Raw genomic sequence first — 17,137 nt, forward strand, 5'->3', positions numbered from 1 at the left:
GGGTTTGCCTCCAGGAGAAGTTTGAGGTGTTCTCTCAAGCTGACCTCCCCTTGAGAACACATTTAAAAGCAGTTACTCCAGGAGGATCCAGCAGAACCCAGATGCCCTCACAGCTGTGCTTCATCAAAACACCATGACCAGCTCGCTGCTTCTCCCAGTAAAGCAAGGATTACTCCTATATCCCTTTGTCAAATGCCAGGGGACCATATTCCTTGAAATCCAACTTGCACCTTTCCTTGCTGCCAGCCTCTACATGGCCCCAGGCCAGCAATACTATAAAATATCATCAAGCTCACCTTTCTTAGAGCTTAGCATTGTTTTCCTAACTTCATTCAGAAGATTCTCTGGCCAGAAAAATCTTTGTAGGTCAAGTTCTTCATAAGAGATGGACGTTCTGACAGCCTCTAGGCCAGTCCAGATGTGGCCCAGCTGTTCCTCCAAATGCACAGCTGGCTGGTGGCCCCAAGCTATCTGCTGGGATCAGAGGGGAACAGTGTGTGTGACAGAGTGAGGAGCACGGGCAGCGGGTTAATTACATTCTGACTCTCGCCCAGGGGTGTGCAGTGCTCTCCTGGCAGGGCGGCGGGAAATGCCATCTTAGAATCACCGGGGGTTTCCAGGCCAGCCCCACTGGGCAACTTGACATGAGGTTGATGGAAAACACAGTTTCTTTGGGGAGGAAGCAACAGGGAAAATAGGAGAGAGATGGAAATAGGTGAGTAAAATTAGGAAGGTAAGAGGAAAGAATTCAACGTGATCAGCCTTCTTTTCTTGTTCATTCACCCAGCCTTACATGAGGCTCCAGGGGTATCCCCCTCCAAAACATTTACCTGGGGAAAAATACCTGCCAAGTTACAGTAAGGGGTACTCTGTTAACTAACACAAGACATTGCCTTTTAACCTTCCTCTCATTGACATGAAATTGTGGCTGTCTCCAGTTAGTGCTTTCACAGACAGCCAACTGTCACTTATCAAGACACATTCTGGGAAATGCACCATTAAGTGGCTTTTGTCATTGTGTGACCATCACGGCAATTCTACAAACATAGATGGTGCAGGTAAGTCACTCTGCGTGGTTACTTGTTACACTCAAGACGTGGTAACTTCAGATATATGGGGCTACTGCCAGCATAGCTTGGCATACTGAGCCACAGTCTACTTTCTCATATATAAGGAGCACAGTCTAAAATAACAGTAAATAATATACTAAGTACCTAAACCAGTACTCTAGCTACTTACTATCATATCAACTATTGAATACTGTACATAATTCACCTCCTAAAATTTTATCCAGCTGGCATAGCAGATGAATACCAGCATCCCCTCAAATTTACAAGTGAGGTATCAAGGAATTTTGATAGTATATGGTCAGAATGAAATATGAGTTTTTCAACTCCATTGTAATATTAGGGGACTGTTCCTATATACGTGGCCTATTGTTGACAGAAAGTTGTTACACAACTTCATTAGATCCTCCCAGGAACCCATAAAGGTCCTCCCAACAACCCTGCAGAACAGAGAGCAAGAGCTTGCTCTAGGGATGGGTGTGTGGCACAGCAGTTAAGATGCCACTCTAAGCCTGCGTCGCAGCTCACTAGGCTAATCCTCCGCCTTGCAGCGCCAGCACACCAGGTTCTAGTCCCGGTCGGGGCACCAGATTCTGTCCCAGTTGCCCCTCTTCCAGGCCAGCTCTCTGCTGTGGCCCGGGAGTGCAGTGGAGGATGGCCCAAGTGCTTGGGCCCTGCACCCCATGGGAGACCAGGAGAAGTACCTGGCTCCTGCCTTCGGATCAGCGTGGTGCGCTGGTCGCAGCGCGCCAGCCGCGGCAGCCATTGGAGGGTGAACCAACAGCAAAGGAAGACCTTTCTCTCTGTCTCTCTCTCACTGGCCACTCTGCCTATCAAAAAAAAAACAAAAATGCCACTCTAGATTCCTGCATTTTCTATCACAGTGCCTGCGCTGGAATCTAGTCCCAATCCCAGTTTTTTTTGTTGTTGTTTTTGGTTTGGTTTTTTTTTTTTTTTTGACAAGTAGAGTTAGACAGTGAGAGAGAGACAGAGACAGAGAGAAAGGTCTTCCATCTGTTGGTTCACCCCCCCCCCAAAATGCCCTCCATGGTCAGTGCACTGCGCTGATCCAAAGCCAAGAGCCAGGTGCTTCCTCCTGGTCTCCCATGCGGATGCAGGGCCCAAGCACTTGGGCCATCCTCCACTGCCTTCCTGGGCCACAGCAGAGAGCTGGACTGGAAGAGGAGCAACCGGGACAGAATCCAGTACCCCAACTGGGACTAGAACCTGGTGTGCTGGTGCCGCAAGGCGAAGGATTAGCCTAGTGAGACATGGTGCCAGCCCAGCTTCCTTCTAATGCGCACCCTGGGGTAGAGCAGGTGATGGCTCAAGTAAGTGGATCCATGCTACCCACATGCAAGACCCAGACTGAGTTCCTGGCTCTTGGTTTTGTCTTGGTCCAGTCCAGGCTGTTGTGTGTTTCTGGGGAAGTGAATCAGTGGCTAAAAGATTCTCTTTCTCTCTCTCCTACTTTCCAACACACAAAAACAAATTTTAAAAATTTATTTCACAAAAATATTTGTCTTCATTTTAAAGAGAGGGAAACTGGGATTCACAAGTTTAAGTCTTCACCCAAGATCACACAGCAGTGGCAGAACAAGGAATAAAACACAGGTTTCCTGGCCCAGAGTGGACCAGTTTATGTGATGTTTATAGATGAAGAGGGGAGCCCATTTGAATCTATACAAAAGTACTCGGGATTATACAATCAAGATGAGGTGTTATTTATTTTGCTGACTTCAGCCATCAAAATACCTGCTAAGTCATTTGTTGCCTTGGGAAGGGTTGAGGTAGCCATCCTTTCTGCACCTTCCCACACTGATCACTTTATTAATAACAATGTCCTGCAAGGTCATCTTGCAGGGAAATAAACTTCTTTATCAAAGTCTTGAGCAAAGGACAAGATGAAGATATTCCAAGAGAATGCAGTGAGGCTACACCGAGATCAGCAAAGACTCAAAAGATACGAAGCCAGGGGAGGGTCCTGTTCAGAGGGAGGGGAAATGCCACGGCAGAATCTGGGTGTTTTGCCTGTGATCAGTGAGCAGCCATGCTGGGGAGAGCATCAGAGCACACCTTGGTCCTTTCCGCTGCCCCATCCCCAAAGCAGTGGGCATGCACCACCACTTACATTCCTGTACGGAGGCTTAATTCCTTAGAGAGGTTAAGTGACTTGTTTGGGAGCATCCAGCATAACATTAGCATTACATATAAGGTTCTTTTTTTTCCATAAATATTATATTTAAATTATCTGTCTGCCCAGTGGTAAATCAATGTGTTTAACATCACTACCTGTACCAGGCTGTCTCCAGAGGTATGAGATCATGAGCTCTCACTGGAGTCAAAATAACTAGACTTCAATTAGCTGCAGGCCTGTGGGTCAAGTACATCCGCCTGTGGACCCCAGCATCATAATGTGTAAGATGATTGGACTGAACTTCAAAGACCTCTCCCAGCTCTAACAGTCAATGGTCCCATTGTATCTTGTCCCTGCACTCCCACCCACCTACAGAGAGCACAGCAAGAAATAATCCTCTTTTCCAAGCAACTGCTCACCACCCCCTCCGTGGGCAGCCCCACCCCAGTGCTTCTATGGACAGGAGGCCTTTTGCTCTGGGAGATGCAGCATCTGCCTCCCCTCTGCCCCCTACCCCCATCTCTCTGCTTTTCCTATCCACACCTGTCTCTAGGCCTTAGCTTCCCGGGTCACAGTGGGAAACTCCCACTCACCAGCTGGTTAGGTTTTATTTTTGAGAAAGGAGAACAGCTGGGTGATTTTAAAGCTGGAACTTAAGATCTACTTAACTAGTCAACTCCAGTTGTCAGGCCCCAGAGCCGCATTTAAGGACAGGAGTCGTGGATGTGACATGAAAGCAAAGAGACCCAGATGCTTTGTCCGTCCCAGCAGGAGAGATTGCATGCTTTATGAGATTTTCCCAAAGAACTTCTGCTGGGTTGCTTTGGTCTTATTCTTCTCTTTATAAAAGGTATTCAGCAGTGTCTGGTCTTTTGAGCCTTTTGGCTTACAGAAAAAGAGGGTCAGCAAGTTAACAAATTAGACATGTTCCACCTGGCCCGGCCTTCTAAAGCTAATTTTACTTGGTCTCAGCCTAACCCATCCCCATATCCTGATATGTATCTAAATGATGGAAAGGTCTGCTCAAACTCATAAAATATTTTATAGCAGAGTAAAACAGATCTAATAGATCCATTTCTCATTAAAAAGGTCAATGCTGAGAACATTTGATGCTATATAACTATCTGATTCAATTTACCAGGTGAAACCTGACTAATCCTGTCTTCTGATTGGGGTGAATTCACTTCCTCTGGGGGAAAAAAAAAAAAAAAAAAAAAAAAAAAAACAATTTTCCAACAAGCTGGCAGATTAAGTACTCTAAATCTAACTTTTTATAAGACATTACCACAATGTTGATCAAACCCAACTCATGCACTAAACGAAACTAAGGAAAAATCCCACACCACAAAATGACACTGGGAAGCCATAAACAATGAAATCTAAATCCTATTAGAAACTGGACAGTATCTTCAAAGAGCAGAGTGAGAAAGGATATCCTTGGAGGCAAATACATTCAAAATCCACATATTCTGAATCCTCCACTGCTATAGGTGAAAGAAAAGGAGAGCGTACATTTTTCAAACTTTGCTTGGGACCAGCAGATTAACACAAATAATATAACAATGCGAAGTTCACTAGATTCTGAGTCAGAACCAGGCTCTATTTTCATTTCCGTCCGTCTACCATAGGATGCTAGGAAAAATCCCTTCCCTGCTTTGGGCCCTAATTACTTCAGCTTTATTCTTTGGGTATAAATAGAGTGTATTTTTATAGGCATACTTCTGTTGGCCCTAAGTGTTAGCTCTCTATACTCATATTCACAGTCATAATCAACCAGTGAACCCCCAAAGTCATCTCTGGGAATGCTTTCTGGTCTCCCATGTTAGAGTGCCAGTTTCAGAAATGGGAATTTTTTCCTTTTAGCCATTTTTAATGTATAATTCTCAGTATTTTTTTTCTGGGTGAACTGGTACAATACTCAGTACAGGATTTCCTGCATGTTCTCCAAGTATCTGCATTTTTCTTTTTGGGAATAGATAAGATTGCACAGAATTAGGTGTGTTCTTATGACACGCATGAGTTAATGAAATATGAGAAGTGATGACAGAGCTGGATCACACTTATCTACAACTTTCCAATATACCACTGTACCGTAGGCAGCAGCTACTCCATCCCCATGAGTCCAGAAGTTAAAACAGAAAAGAGACTCTAGCCAATCAGTATTTCACAAAGAATAGTCTGGTAAAGCTACTGAGGTCTGAATGAGACAACTCCACTTCAAAGATGATCATTCGGGTTTGGCTCTAAGAAGTCAAGTAAGGTATGGGCAAGAAGTGTATTCAAATATTCCAGACACTGGCCATAAAAACATGGGGTTGTTAATAGAGTGTGCTATTACCTCTTTATAACATTTCCCTAGTAGTAACTTGGAGAAAGTCTTTGGGCTTTAAAGTGTTTAAAACTCAGGGTTAAATGAAGGAATAATGAAAATTATACAGAAACCAGATAGTGAAAGCATAGCTCAGTCACAAAAGTTGTGTTTAGAGACAAAGGAACTGAGTCTAAGATGCCCAAGAGGCAAATTCCCCAGGGATGCCCCGTCTGAGAGCCTAGATTAAAAAAACAAAACAAAAAACATTCATTCTGGATTTGTTTCACTGTTATATTCTGCTTGGCCTGTGGCTTTCCCACGTCTCAGTCAAGTGGTCATAATTTTTGTTGCTTTGTGTCAGCTGTAACCCACTGAGCAGTCTTGGACAGCAGCCATGCGTAGAGCCAACTAAAAGGGGGCAGAAAACTCATCAGGAGATGTGTTGATTACTAAGCATTTTTATCTATATTCCGTGTTTCCTAACAATGCAACAGCATCAATTCTCCTCCACTAGTGTAAACACTATTAATTGCCATACATTAAGCAAAGAAACACCATTAATTCCTGAAGTCAAAACAAAGGGAGCAACAAGATGTAGAGACACTGCTTTCCTTACCAAAGTCACACCCAAGGACAATGAAGAAATGTTGTCAGCTACTTCCTAGTTGCGTGCTTTCCCATCTGTGGCCCACTTCATATTTACCAACCTAAGGATCCATAAGGGTGTTATGATACGGTCTGTGAGAAGAAAACTTGGGGCATGTCTCTAACTGGTATTTTTGCAACAGACAAATGTCATTAGCACCAAGTTCAACCACCTACAAGATCGGGACAGTCTCTGAGTTGCAGATTTCCCCACCTGCTTCCAATGGAGCATGGAAAGTTTGACTCTATTACAGCATGGGTCTTCAGCTCAAATTAAAGTTCTGCATGCCAAAAATGAGGACCCTGTGAGGGCTGTGGATAGAAAACTTGGTCAATTATTCCAGTCATCTGGAAAGCTGTTGAAACCCTTGATGCCCATGCCACATCCCAGACCAATTGCTCTGAATTTATGGTAGCATTACGCAGGAATCTATCCTGCTTAGGAGTTACTTGCTTATTTAGTATTTGAAAGGCAAAGTAATAAGGAGAGAGAGATCTTCCATCCACTGGTTCACTCCCCCAGTGGCTACAGAGATCCTGGCTGGCCCAGGCTGAAGCCAGGAGCTTGGTATTCCATCCTAGTCTTCCACATGAGTGGCAGAGATCCAGGCACTCAAGCCACCTTACACTGCTTTCCCAGGTGAATTGGCAGGGAGCTGGATTGGAAGCAGAGAACCTGGAACTTGAACCAGCCCTTAGATATGAGATGGTAGCATTGCAAGCAGTGGATTAAACAGCTATGCCACAATGCTGGCCCTTGGGAGCTTATCATTTAATCCTTCACCATGTAATTTTTTTAAAGAAAATTTAATTATGGGTCCTCTCCCAGAGCATCAGGATTTTCAAAAGTTCTACAGGTAATACTAATGTGCAACTATGATTGAGAATGACTCCTGTAGGAGTCTTTATAAAACAGTACTTAAAAAGTTTGTGGAAATGGAATATAAAGTTTATTCGTGGAGAAAGCATTGTGGCACAGTGAGTTAAGCTGCCATTTGGGACACCTACAACTCATGTCTGTGTGCCTGGGGTTGAATCCCCACTTGGCTTCCAATCCAATTTCCTGCTAATGTGCATGCTGGGGAGCAGCAGATAATGGCTAAAATAGTTGGATCCCTACCGCTCATGGGGGAGACCTCTTTGGAGTTCCTGGATCCTACCACTGGTCTGGCGCAGCACTGGCTGTTGCAAGCAATTGGTGAGTGAATTTCAATCTGTGTCTTGTCTATCTGCCTCTGTCTCTTCCTGTCTCTGGCTGGCTTGCTCTTGCTCACTCTTTCTCTCTCTGCCAGTCTGCCTTTCAATTGAACTTTTTAAAATAATGTTATTTTCGTGCAAATAATTTTGGATATCTGTGAATTTTTTGAAGAACCTTCATATCTATCCAGAGCACTTAGAAAAGTTGGAAGAGCTCTCTACAACTCTTGCTTCCTGAAGATAAGGGATCAAAAGCCCTTGAAGTGGTTATCAAAGGAAAATATTAGGATAAATTCTTAGATTTATTATTTCAAACATAGATGAGCATGGGTAAAAACATGAAGAAGCCCAAAGGGTAGAATAAATAAGAGACCAATATCTGGAGATCAGACTGCAATTCAAGCACTATTTTAAAGCATCTTAAGTGTGAAGGAGCAACAAGAACACACGGTTTAGGTGGAGGTGTAAAACAGTGGAGCCATTTTGGTAAACAATTTGGTACTTAGTTTAAAACTTAGATGTGTATGTAGGGATGATTCAGCATATGCAAGTCAATAAATGTGATACATCACATTAACAAATTGAGCAATAAAAACCCTAAGATCATCTCAATAGATGCAGAGAAAGCATTTGATAAAACACAACATCCTTTCGTTATAAATCTTAAACAAATAGGGTATAGAAGAAACATTCCTTAGCACAATCAAGGCAATAAATGACAAACCTACAACCAGCATCATACTGAATGGAGAAAAGATGGAAGCATTTCCACTAATCCAGAACCAGACAAGGATGCCAACTCTCACCAGTTCTATTCAATATAGTTCTGGAAGTCTTAGCCAGAGTCACCAGGTAAGAAAAGAAGTCAATGGCATATAAATTGGAAAGCAGGAAGACAAATTATCCCTGCTTGCAGATGACATGATCCTATATATGGGGAACCAAAAGACTCCACTAAAACTATTAGAACTCATAGAGTTTGGTAAAGTTGCAAGATGCAAAAGTCAACACACAAAAATCAATAGTCTTTGTATACACAAACAATGCCATAGCTGAGAAAGAACTTTTAAGATTAGTCCCATTTATAATAGCTAAAAAAAAATTAAAAATACCTTGGAATAAATATAACCAAGAACATAAAAATTCTCTATGATGCAAATTACAAGACATTAAAGAAACAGAGACACAAAAATAGAAAAATCTTCCATGTTCATGGACTGGAATAATTAATATCGCCCATACTACCTAAAGCAATTTACAGATTTAATGTGATCCCAATCAAACTATCAATGACATTCTCAGATCTAGAAAAAGTCATGCTACAATTCATATGGTGTGGGGAAATTAGTTACATAAGGCAATTCAAAGATGGCACCAAAAGGAAGTAAGGTGGGTGGAACTCAAAGTTGTTTACCACCAAAGCTAATTGGCTGTGCAACATCAGGGGAAGTGAGGACAACTGATGATGAGTGTATAGACATATGGCTGGCCCTATAGAAATTGCACCGTGAAATGACCCTTTAAGTGATTGGTTGGTACTTATGCCCTGCCCCAATGACTCTGCAGTTTTGTGCTATAAAAGGCTCTGTTACACACAAAATAAACGAGTCCTGTTTGACTTGGCTCCCTGCTGCGTCTGATTGTCTCCGGGATCGGGAGGCTGGGGAACGGGCGAGCGGCACACTTACCTGTCCTCAGGCCCAGTCCATCCTTGTACGGGTGGACTAAGACCCTGAAATATGGGAACACAAGAGACCCATATTAGTTAAAGCATTCTTATACAACAAAATCAACACCAGTGGGATAACAATAGCAGATTTCAAGACATTCTACAGGACAGTTATCATCAAAACAGCCGCTTGGTACTGGTACTGGCACTGGTACAAAAAAAAAAAAAAAAAAAAAAACGGAAAATAGACGTGTAGACCAATGGAATAGAATACAAACCCCAAGTCAAACCGTGTATCTACAACCAACTAATTTTTGACAAATATGCTAAAATCAATTCCTAGAGAAAGGACAGTCTCTAACAAATGGTGTTGGGATCTTTGGATCTCCATGTGCTGAAGTATGAAACAAGATTCCTATCTAGCACTTTATGCAAAAATCAACTCACAATGGTTCAATGATCTAGATCTATGACCTGATACCATCAAATTGCTAGAGGAGACATTGAAGAAATGCTGTAAGACATTGGCATAGTCAAAGAATTCTTGGCAATCAAAGAAAAAAATAGACAAATAGGATTACCTCAAGCTAAAAAGCTTCTGTACTACAAAGAAAAAACACTCAACAAAGTGAAGAAGCAACCAAGAGAATGGGAGAAAATATTTGCAAACTATTTTTATTGATAAAGAATTAATATCCAGAATATATAAAGAGCTCAAGAAAACCAACAACAACAAAACAACCAACCCAGTCAAGAAATGGGCAAAAGACTTTAGCAGGTGTTTTTTGAAAGAGGAAAATTAAATAGCCAACAGAAACATGAAAAAAATGCACAGGATCACTAGCCATCAGATAAATGCAGATCAAAACCAAAATGAGGTTTCATCTCACCTCAGTAAGAATGGCTCTCATACAGAAATCAACAAACAATAAATGCTGGTGAGGATGTGGGGAAAAAGGATCCTAATACACTGTTGGTGGGAATGTAAATTAGTACAACTATTGTAGAAGACAGTATGGAGATAGAAATCTGAAAACAGATCTACCATATGACCCAGCAATCTCAGTCTTGGGAATTTACATAAATGAAATGAAATCAGTATATGAGAGAGTTACCTGTACCCCCATGTTTACTGCAGCTCAATTCATAATAGCTAAAATATGGAATCAACCCAAATGCCCATCAATTGATGACTGGATAAAGAAAATGTTGTATATCGACACTATGGAATATTATTCATCTGTAAAAAAGAATGAAATTCTCCCTTTTGCAACAAAATGGATACACCTAGAAACCATTATATTTAGTCAAATAAACTAGTACCAAAATGTCAAATATAAAATTTCCCTTGATCTGTGGTAACACAGTACAAAAGAAAATGAATGCATGGGAGTATAATTGACATTTTGAGTTTGGATTGTTTATAGCCTTGTCTCCACTGCTGAAGAGCAGTGTTTTGTTTTCCTTCTTGCATTTTGTTGAATTTTTTTTTTTACTTAGTGGTGGGTTAAGCTTATGGTTATAAAATGAACTGAATGTATGTCACTATAAAAATTAAAAAAAATAAAGCAATGAGGAGAGAGGTTATGAGCATGTGCTGGAGGGAGGGTACAGTGGGAAGTCTCACTATGCTCCTAAATCTGCATATATGAAATATGAAATTTGTTCACCTTATAAAGTTGAAAAAAGTTAAACTTTACAGATGGCTCAGAAAGTCCACTCCTAACTATTTACTCAAAAGAAATTAAAAGTAACCGTGAACGCTTAAATCATATAGGCATTATCTTTGTATTTGTAATCATAAAAATCTCTAAACAATCAACATGTATTCATTTTCTATCCTGTATAACAACTCAATAAATTTGCATTTTAAGTCACTAAATTTGTGTTATCTCAGTTTCTATAGATCAGGAGTCTGGGCGTGGCTTAGCCGCTTAGGTCCTCAAAAGTTGCATACCAAGTGTTATCTGAAATGAAGTCTCATGTGGACAGTTGACTGGGCAAGATTTTGCTTCAAATCTCACGTATTGGTACAATTCTTTTCCTTGCTTCTGTAGGACTGAGGATTCCGGGTTTTTGCTATTAGCTTGAAGCTGTCTTCAACTTTCTGTGGCTACTCCCAAGTCTTTGCCATGTGGACTCATTCAGCACTTTATCAAACTAGCAATGAGTCTCCAATCTGAGTCCTTCAGTAAAATGATGTTGTATTAGGCAACATTATTAATGGCTTTATCTCTATAATATTCTACCGGTTAGAAACAAGTCACAGGTTCTACCCACACTTACATGGGGAAATGCAACAAAGATGTGACTACCAGGAGGCAGCATTCATGCGATCTACCTTCCTGTGTTCTTAAATGTCTAACAGCTGGGGAATGGATAAGCACAGTAAGTTAGATGCATGCAAACACCAAAGAAATGTGAAATATACATTATGAAATACTAATGAACAATAAAATAGTGAACTGCTAACTCATGCAAAACATGGATAGCTCTTTAATACACTATGCTAAATAACCAAAATCAATATGTTGTTATACTAAGTTATTCCTTTTAAACAATGTTATTGAAAAGGAATAGTACATATACAGATGAGAAAATCAGTGATTCCCTGAGTTTCAGGGTACAGATAAGGGATTGACTAGAAAGAGGCATGAAGGAACTTTCTGAAGAATACAAATGTTCTATATCTTGACTGTGATGAGTACTTACACAAAAGATCAACTGTTCAAAATTTACAGAGCTATATGCCCAAACAGGTGAACTTTACAGTATGTGAATTAGGCTTCAATAAACTTAACTCTTAAAAAAACAAAATGACAAGAGTGACAAAGCAGCTTTAAGCAGATAGCCAATGTTCATTTGATCTGATTCCTAGCATGTGCTCTGGTAGTTATGTCTGGAAAATTTTTGGTACAGCAAATAAGTTCTATCTAACTACCTCCCAATTCATTTACTAATAGGAGAGCTGCTTATTTTAGGCAAGTTCTGAATGCTACTATCATCATTAAAAGCATATTAAATACAGGTAGAGTTCGAGGTTGCTTAGAATAGAAGGGTAGCGTTGATACTCCAATTAGTCAAAATGTTAAAGTCTTCAATTAGCCTACAAAAATAAAACAAAAACCTAAGAAGGCACAAGAAAACTAGACAGAAAAGAGCCTCAATTGAAGTCCTTTGAATGCCATTCTTTTTTTAAAAGATTTTATTTATTTCAGAGAGAAAGTTACAGATAGAGGGATAGAGAGAAGGGTCTTCCATTTGCTAGTTCACTTCAAATGGCCACAGTGGCCAGAGCTGGGCCAATCTGAAGCCAGGAGCTTCTCCTGGGTCTCCCACATGGGTGCAGGGGTCCAAGGACTTGGATCACATTCTACTGCTTTCCTAGGCCATAGCAGAGAGCTGGATCAGAAGAGGAGCAGCTGGGACAAGAACTGGTACCCACAAAGGATGCAGGTGCCGCAGGCAGAGGATTAACCTACTGTGCCACAGCACCAGCCCCTAATGGCATTTTATCACTGCACGTAAGGCTATAACCAACTTCCCTCAGTGTATTTTGGGTGCTGACTATGAAAAGTAGAGGTAGAGAAAGCCTACTGAGGCTTCACATTCTGACTGTGGACATGGACCCAGATCATCCCTATGACCAAACATCACCCAATAAAATCCTGAATTTAAGGTAACATTGAAACTTTACATGTTCTATCAACTACAATGCAGAACTGAGACTTAAGAATTTTAACTTAACCCAAAAAAAAGGGCCACTGAAGGATTATAAACATAGGTGTGGCAAAGTCTTGCTTCTTAGGCAAAATCGCATTTTAAGCACTGCAGCGGGTGGACCTCAGGGGACAACACTAGAAGGAAGGAGAGTAGCCAGAACAGGAGGGGCCAGGAAAGGACATTTGTAGAATTGAGGGGAAGAGTCAACAGGGGTAGCAAAAGAGATGGTCAACTTTTGTGTGTCTGGCTTGTACAACTTCATAGTAATTCAGTCAAGGACAAGAAGGGATTAAAAGAGATGGGATTTGTTTTAGACGCTCTGAGTTTGATTCAGATGGAAATTTCTGGTAGTCAGGTAGATATTGTCTGTATTTCAGATAATAATCCTGGGTAAAAATTTTTTGTGAAGTAGGTGTTTGGCACCAAAGCTAAGGACTTAGGACATCCACACATCATACTGAAGTGCCTGGTTTGAGTCCTGGCTCCTCCACTTCCAATTCCAGCTTCCCACTAATCTTACCCTGAGAGAAACAGAGGTGGTGACTCCAGTATCTGGATCCCTGTAACTCAAATGTGAGAATCAGAGTTCCAGGCTCCTGATTTCAGTTTTGTCCTGGCCCTAGCTATTGAGGACATTTGGGGAGTAAACCAGTGGATGGAAGATAGATATCTATCTCTTCTCCCTCTTTCCCTCTCTCTCCCCGCTCCTCCTTTCATATTAATGAGCAAAATCCTGTTTTTCTTTTTAAAAAGAGAAATGTTGGCTATTGAATAAGGGAAAATAGAGAATGTAGCTAAGTTCAGCTGTAAGAAGGGGTGGAGGTTGATGAGCAAATGTGAAATAAGGAAATGGAAATAATTGTGAACAAGAGGGAAATCACTGTGTTATAATAATTTTTACCATTTCCCAAATTGTTGGCATGCTTTTTGTTTCTTTTGGTTTTTTTACTTCAACTAAATTCAGGAGCACTAAGGAAAAATGGAGATTATAAATGCTAGCTCATCCCTCCATGTTCCATCTAGGGAGACAGTGACCACTGACTGAAAAGCAGGTGCAACCCAAGCCAGTAGTCTAGAGAGGAAGGGGCCAAGTGTAATCTGATGGGTAAAATACTCAACTGATGATGTTCTAGAGGCCTGGGTGGTCACCACATGCTGTCGTTGACTGAGTAAGCTTGAACAAGCCACACTGGCCTTCCCTGGCCTTTGATTCCACATCTATCGCTAAGAAAGTTGCCCAGTTTTGATCATTGCTAGGACTCCTTCTGGTTCTAAAATTTCATTACTCAAATTATTTCTAAGTTGCTTACCTTCTGTGGATCTTTAATGTCTCCACAATTGAGGCAGAGCAAATCTCAGCTCCCACCCATAGTTAATGCTCACACATCTTTGACTATGGGAGAATTTTTAGGACATTTATGCTTTAAAAAGCTAGGTGAAATAAAAAAGCAGGAAGTAGTAATCTATATACATCTTATGGAGAGAATAATCAACAGAGCTTTGCACTATCAGAATGACCATAGAGAAAACTGATTGTTAGGTTAATCCATTTTGGAGAGCACTGATTTGTAAATTACGCTTGTTTATATTATGTCCACTTAACCATAATGTTATAGACATGGGGCACTCAAGTTGAATTCCAAATAATTGCATTACTGTATGAGTCAATAGTTCTGTATGAATTACAATTCAATACAAGTAACACCAGGGTAAACCGAACAAGATTATGAGAATGCAGAACATCACTATTCTGAAAAGAGCCTTCAAGATGCAAACAATAAGATTGATTCAACAATAAATGCGCTAGGTGTTCTTTATATATACATATATGTGCTATTTAATCTGGACTGGAAAGAAACTGACTGTATTTTGAGTATTTAAATTGGGGCCATTCTTGTGCCTACTAGGGGAATGAAATGCTGATTTGTTATCAAGAAGTGCCCTGAGCAGCAAGCATCCTCTTACATTTGATTATTCTTTTTTTTGGGGGGGGGGGCAGGCAGAGTGTACAGTGAGAGAGAGAGACAGAGAGAAGGTCTTCCTTTTTTGCTGTTGGTTCACCCTCCAATGGCTGCTGCGGCTGGCGCACCGCGCTGATCCAAAGGCAGGAGCCAGGTGCTTCTCCTGGTCTCCCATGGGGTGCAGGGCCCAAGCACTTGGGCCATCCTCCACTGCACTCCCTGGCCACAGCAGAGAGCTGGCCTGGAAGAGGGGCAACCGGGACAGAATCTGGCGCCCCGACCGGGACTAGAACCTGGTGTGCCGGCGCTGCAAGGCGGAGGATTAGCCTATTGAGCCACGGCGCTGGCCTTGATTATTCTTTGATAACCTCATATACTAAGCATTGGAAGCATGCTTCAAACATATTTTTCATTTTATTCATAAGCAAAACAAAAGCAAGCACTTCAAACTTCTCCTTGGACATCTTCTCCTTAAGCAAATACTTCTGCTTGTGCTTCCCTTTGGGCTTTTATTCATTCCTTAGGGCTATGCTGACATTTGCTGTTCACAAAGCAAGAAACACTGTTTAACCATCTTGCTTTGCTACTTGCTGGCTAGTGCTCATTAGAGTTAGAACTGCAGCTAAGTAACCATATGGATGCCACCTACCAGGCTCCTAGCCCCACACCAGGGAAAGGCTTCTCAGTAGCTCTCTGAACTTTCCAAAATGGTTTTACATTGCTTCTCTACCTGGCCTTGCTGGTGACTTCCCAAGTAGAAGGAAATGTCCTTCATCCCCCATCGGACAAACAGCAAGAAAACTGGTCGTTAGGAAGCCTGCCCCTGCACCAGCCCAGCCCTACTTATCTAAAGCTCCCCATAACCATCAACAGCCTCCAACACGTAAAGACTGTGCCTCCCTTCCATCAAGAAACAATTTAGGGCTGGAAAATGCACTTGAGGGTAGAGAAAGTATCTCTGAAAAAGCTGTACAAAATCCTCAATGACTCTTTTTAATGTTCAGCAAGTTTGAATCTTTTGCACATTGCTTAGCACACATTAGCTTAACTGCTTCAGTTAGAAGTTTAGGGGAGGGGCCTACTCTGTGGTATACAAAGCCCCGGCCTGCAGTGTAGGCATCCCATATGGTGCCAGTTTGAGTCCCAGCTGCTCCACTTCCCATCCAGCTGTCTACTATCGCCTGGGAAAGCAGTGGAAGATGTCCCAAGTCCTTGGGCCCCTGCACCCACGTGGGAGACCTGAAGGAAGCTCCTGGGTCATGGCTTCAGATCTGCAGCAGCTCTGGCCATTGTGGCCATCTGGGGAGTGAACCAGCAGATAGAAGATCTGTCTCTCTCTCTCTCTGCCTCTCCTTCTCTCTGTATAACTCTGACTTTCAAATGAATAAATAAACCTTTAGAAAGAAAAAAAACCTTTTTTTTTTTTTTTGGCAAAGAGACACTACCCTTTCCTATGAAAACCCTTGAATAAACACAATACTGTGGTCTTTAAGCCCCATTTCTTAGCTCATAAATGACAGACCTATTTGGGAGAAAGTATAAATGTTAGTAAGACTTTTTTTTTTTCTAGCAATAGTAATGAATGATGCCATAGAAGGTATATCAGACTTACACTCAAAAGACCAAAGTTTCATTATACCCCTGTTTTTCTTTGGTTTTATTTGAAAAGCAGAAATTATAGAGAAGCACATACAGGGAGACACACAGAGAGAGACAGACAGAATTTATCCAGTGGCTCACTCCCCAAAACCCATCACCAGCTGTGGCTGGACCAGGCCAAAGTCAGGAGCCCAGAATTCAATCCAGATCTCCCACACTGGTGGCAGGGCCTCAAGTACTTAAGCCGCCACCACTGCTTCCCAGGATGCACAATTAGCAGGAATTGGATCGGGGCAGGGCTGGGACTGAAATCCAGGCACTCTGGTATGGGTGCACTCTAGGGTCCCATGCTTCTACTTTAACTATTGTGCCAATGCCTACCTGTTTCTTGACATCAAGGAAGCTCATTGTACATCTCAGACTTGTTTTACTCAACCATAAAATGGGGATAAAGTATTGTAAAAATTTTAAAAGATAATACCAGAGAGACAATTAAAACTTGAGAGAGATTCCAGGTAAGAGCTTGAAATCTCATGGTGAGTATAAAATATTCCCCGACTAGTCCAGCCACCAAGGGGCTGGCCAACCCTCATCTCATGTACTTCTTGCTCTAGCTCTCACTGGGAATGTTCATTGGTGCCTCATAGGATGGGTCTTTGCTGTGTGTGCATTTGCTTCTCCTTCTTCACTGCGTTGTGATCATTTTGATTCTTTGTTGTTTATTTCCCCTAGCACCAAGTGGAATCCTACACCACTAGGCATTCAATAAATGCTAATTGGTTGATTGATTAAACTCGAATTTTCACACCATCTCAGCACCTTCCAGAA

This window comes from Oryctolagus cuniculus, chromosome 10 (genome assembly GCF_964237555.1).
Source record: "Oryctolagus cuniculus chromosome 10, mOryCun1.1, whole genome shotgun sequence".
Taxonomy (NCBI): domain Eukaryota; kingdom Metazoa; phylum Chordata; class Mammalia; order Lagomorpha; family Leporidae; genus Oryctolagus; species Oryctolagus cuniculus.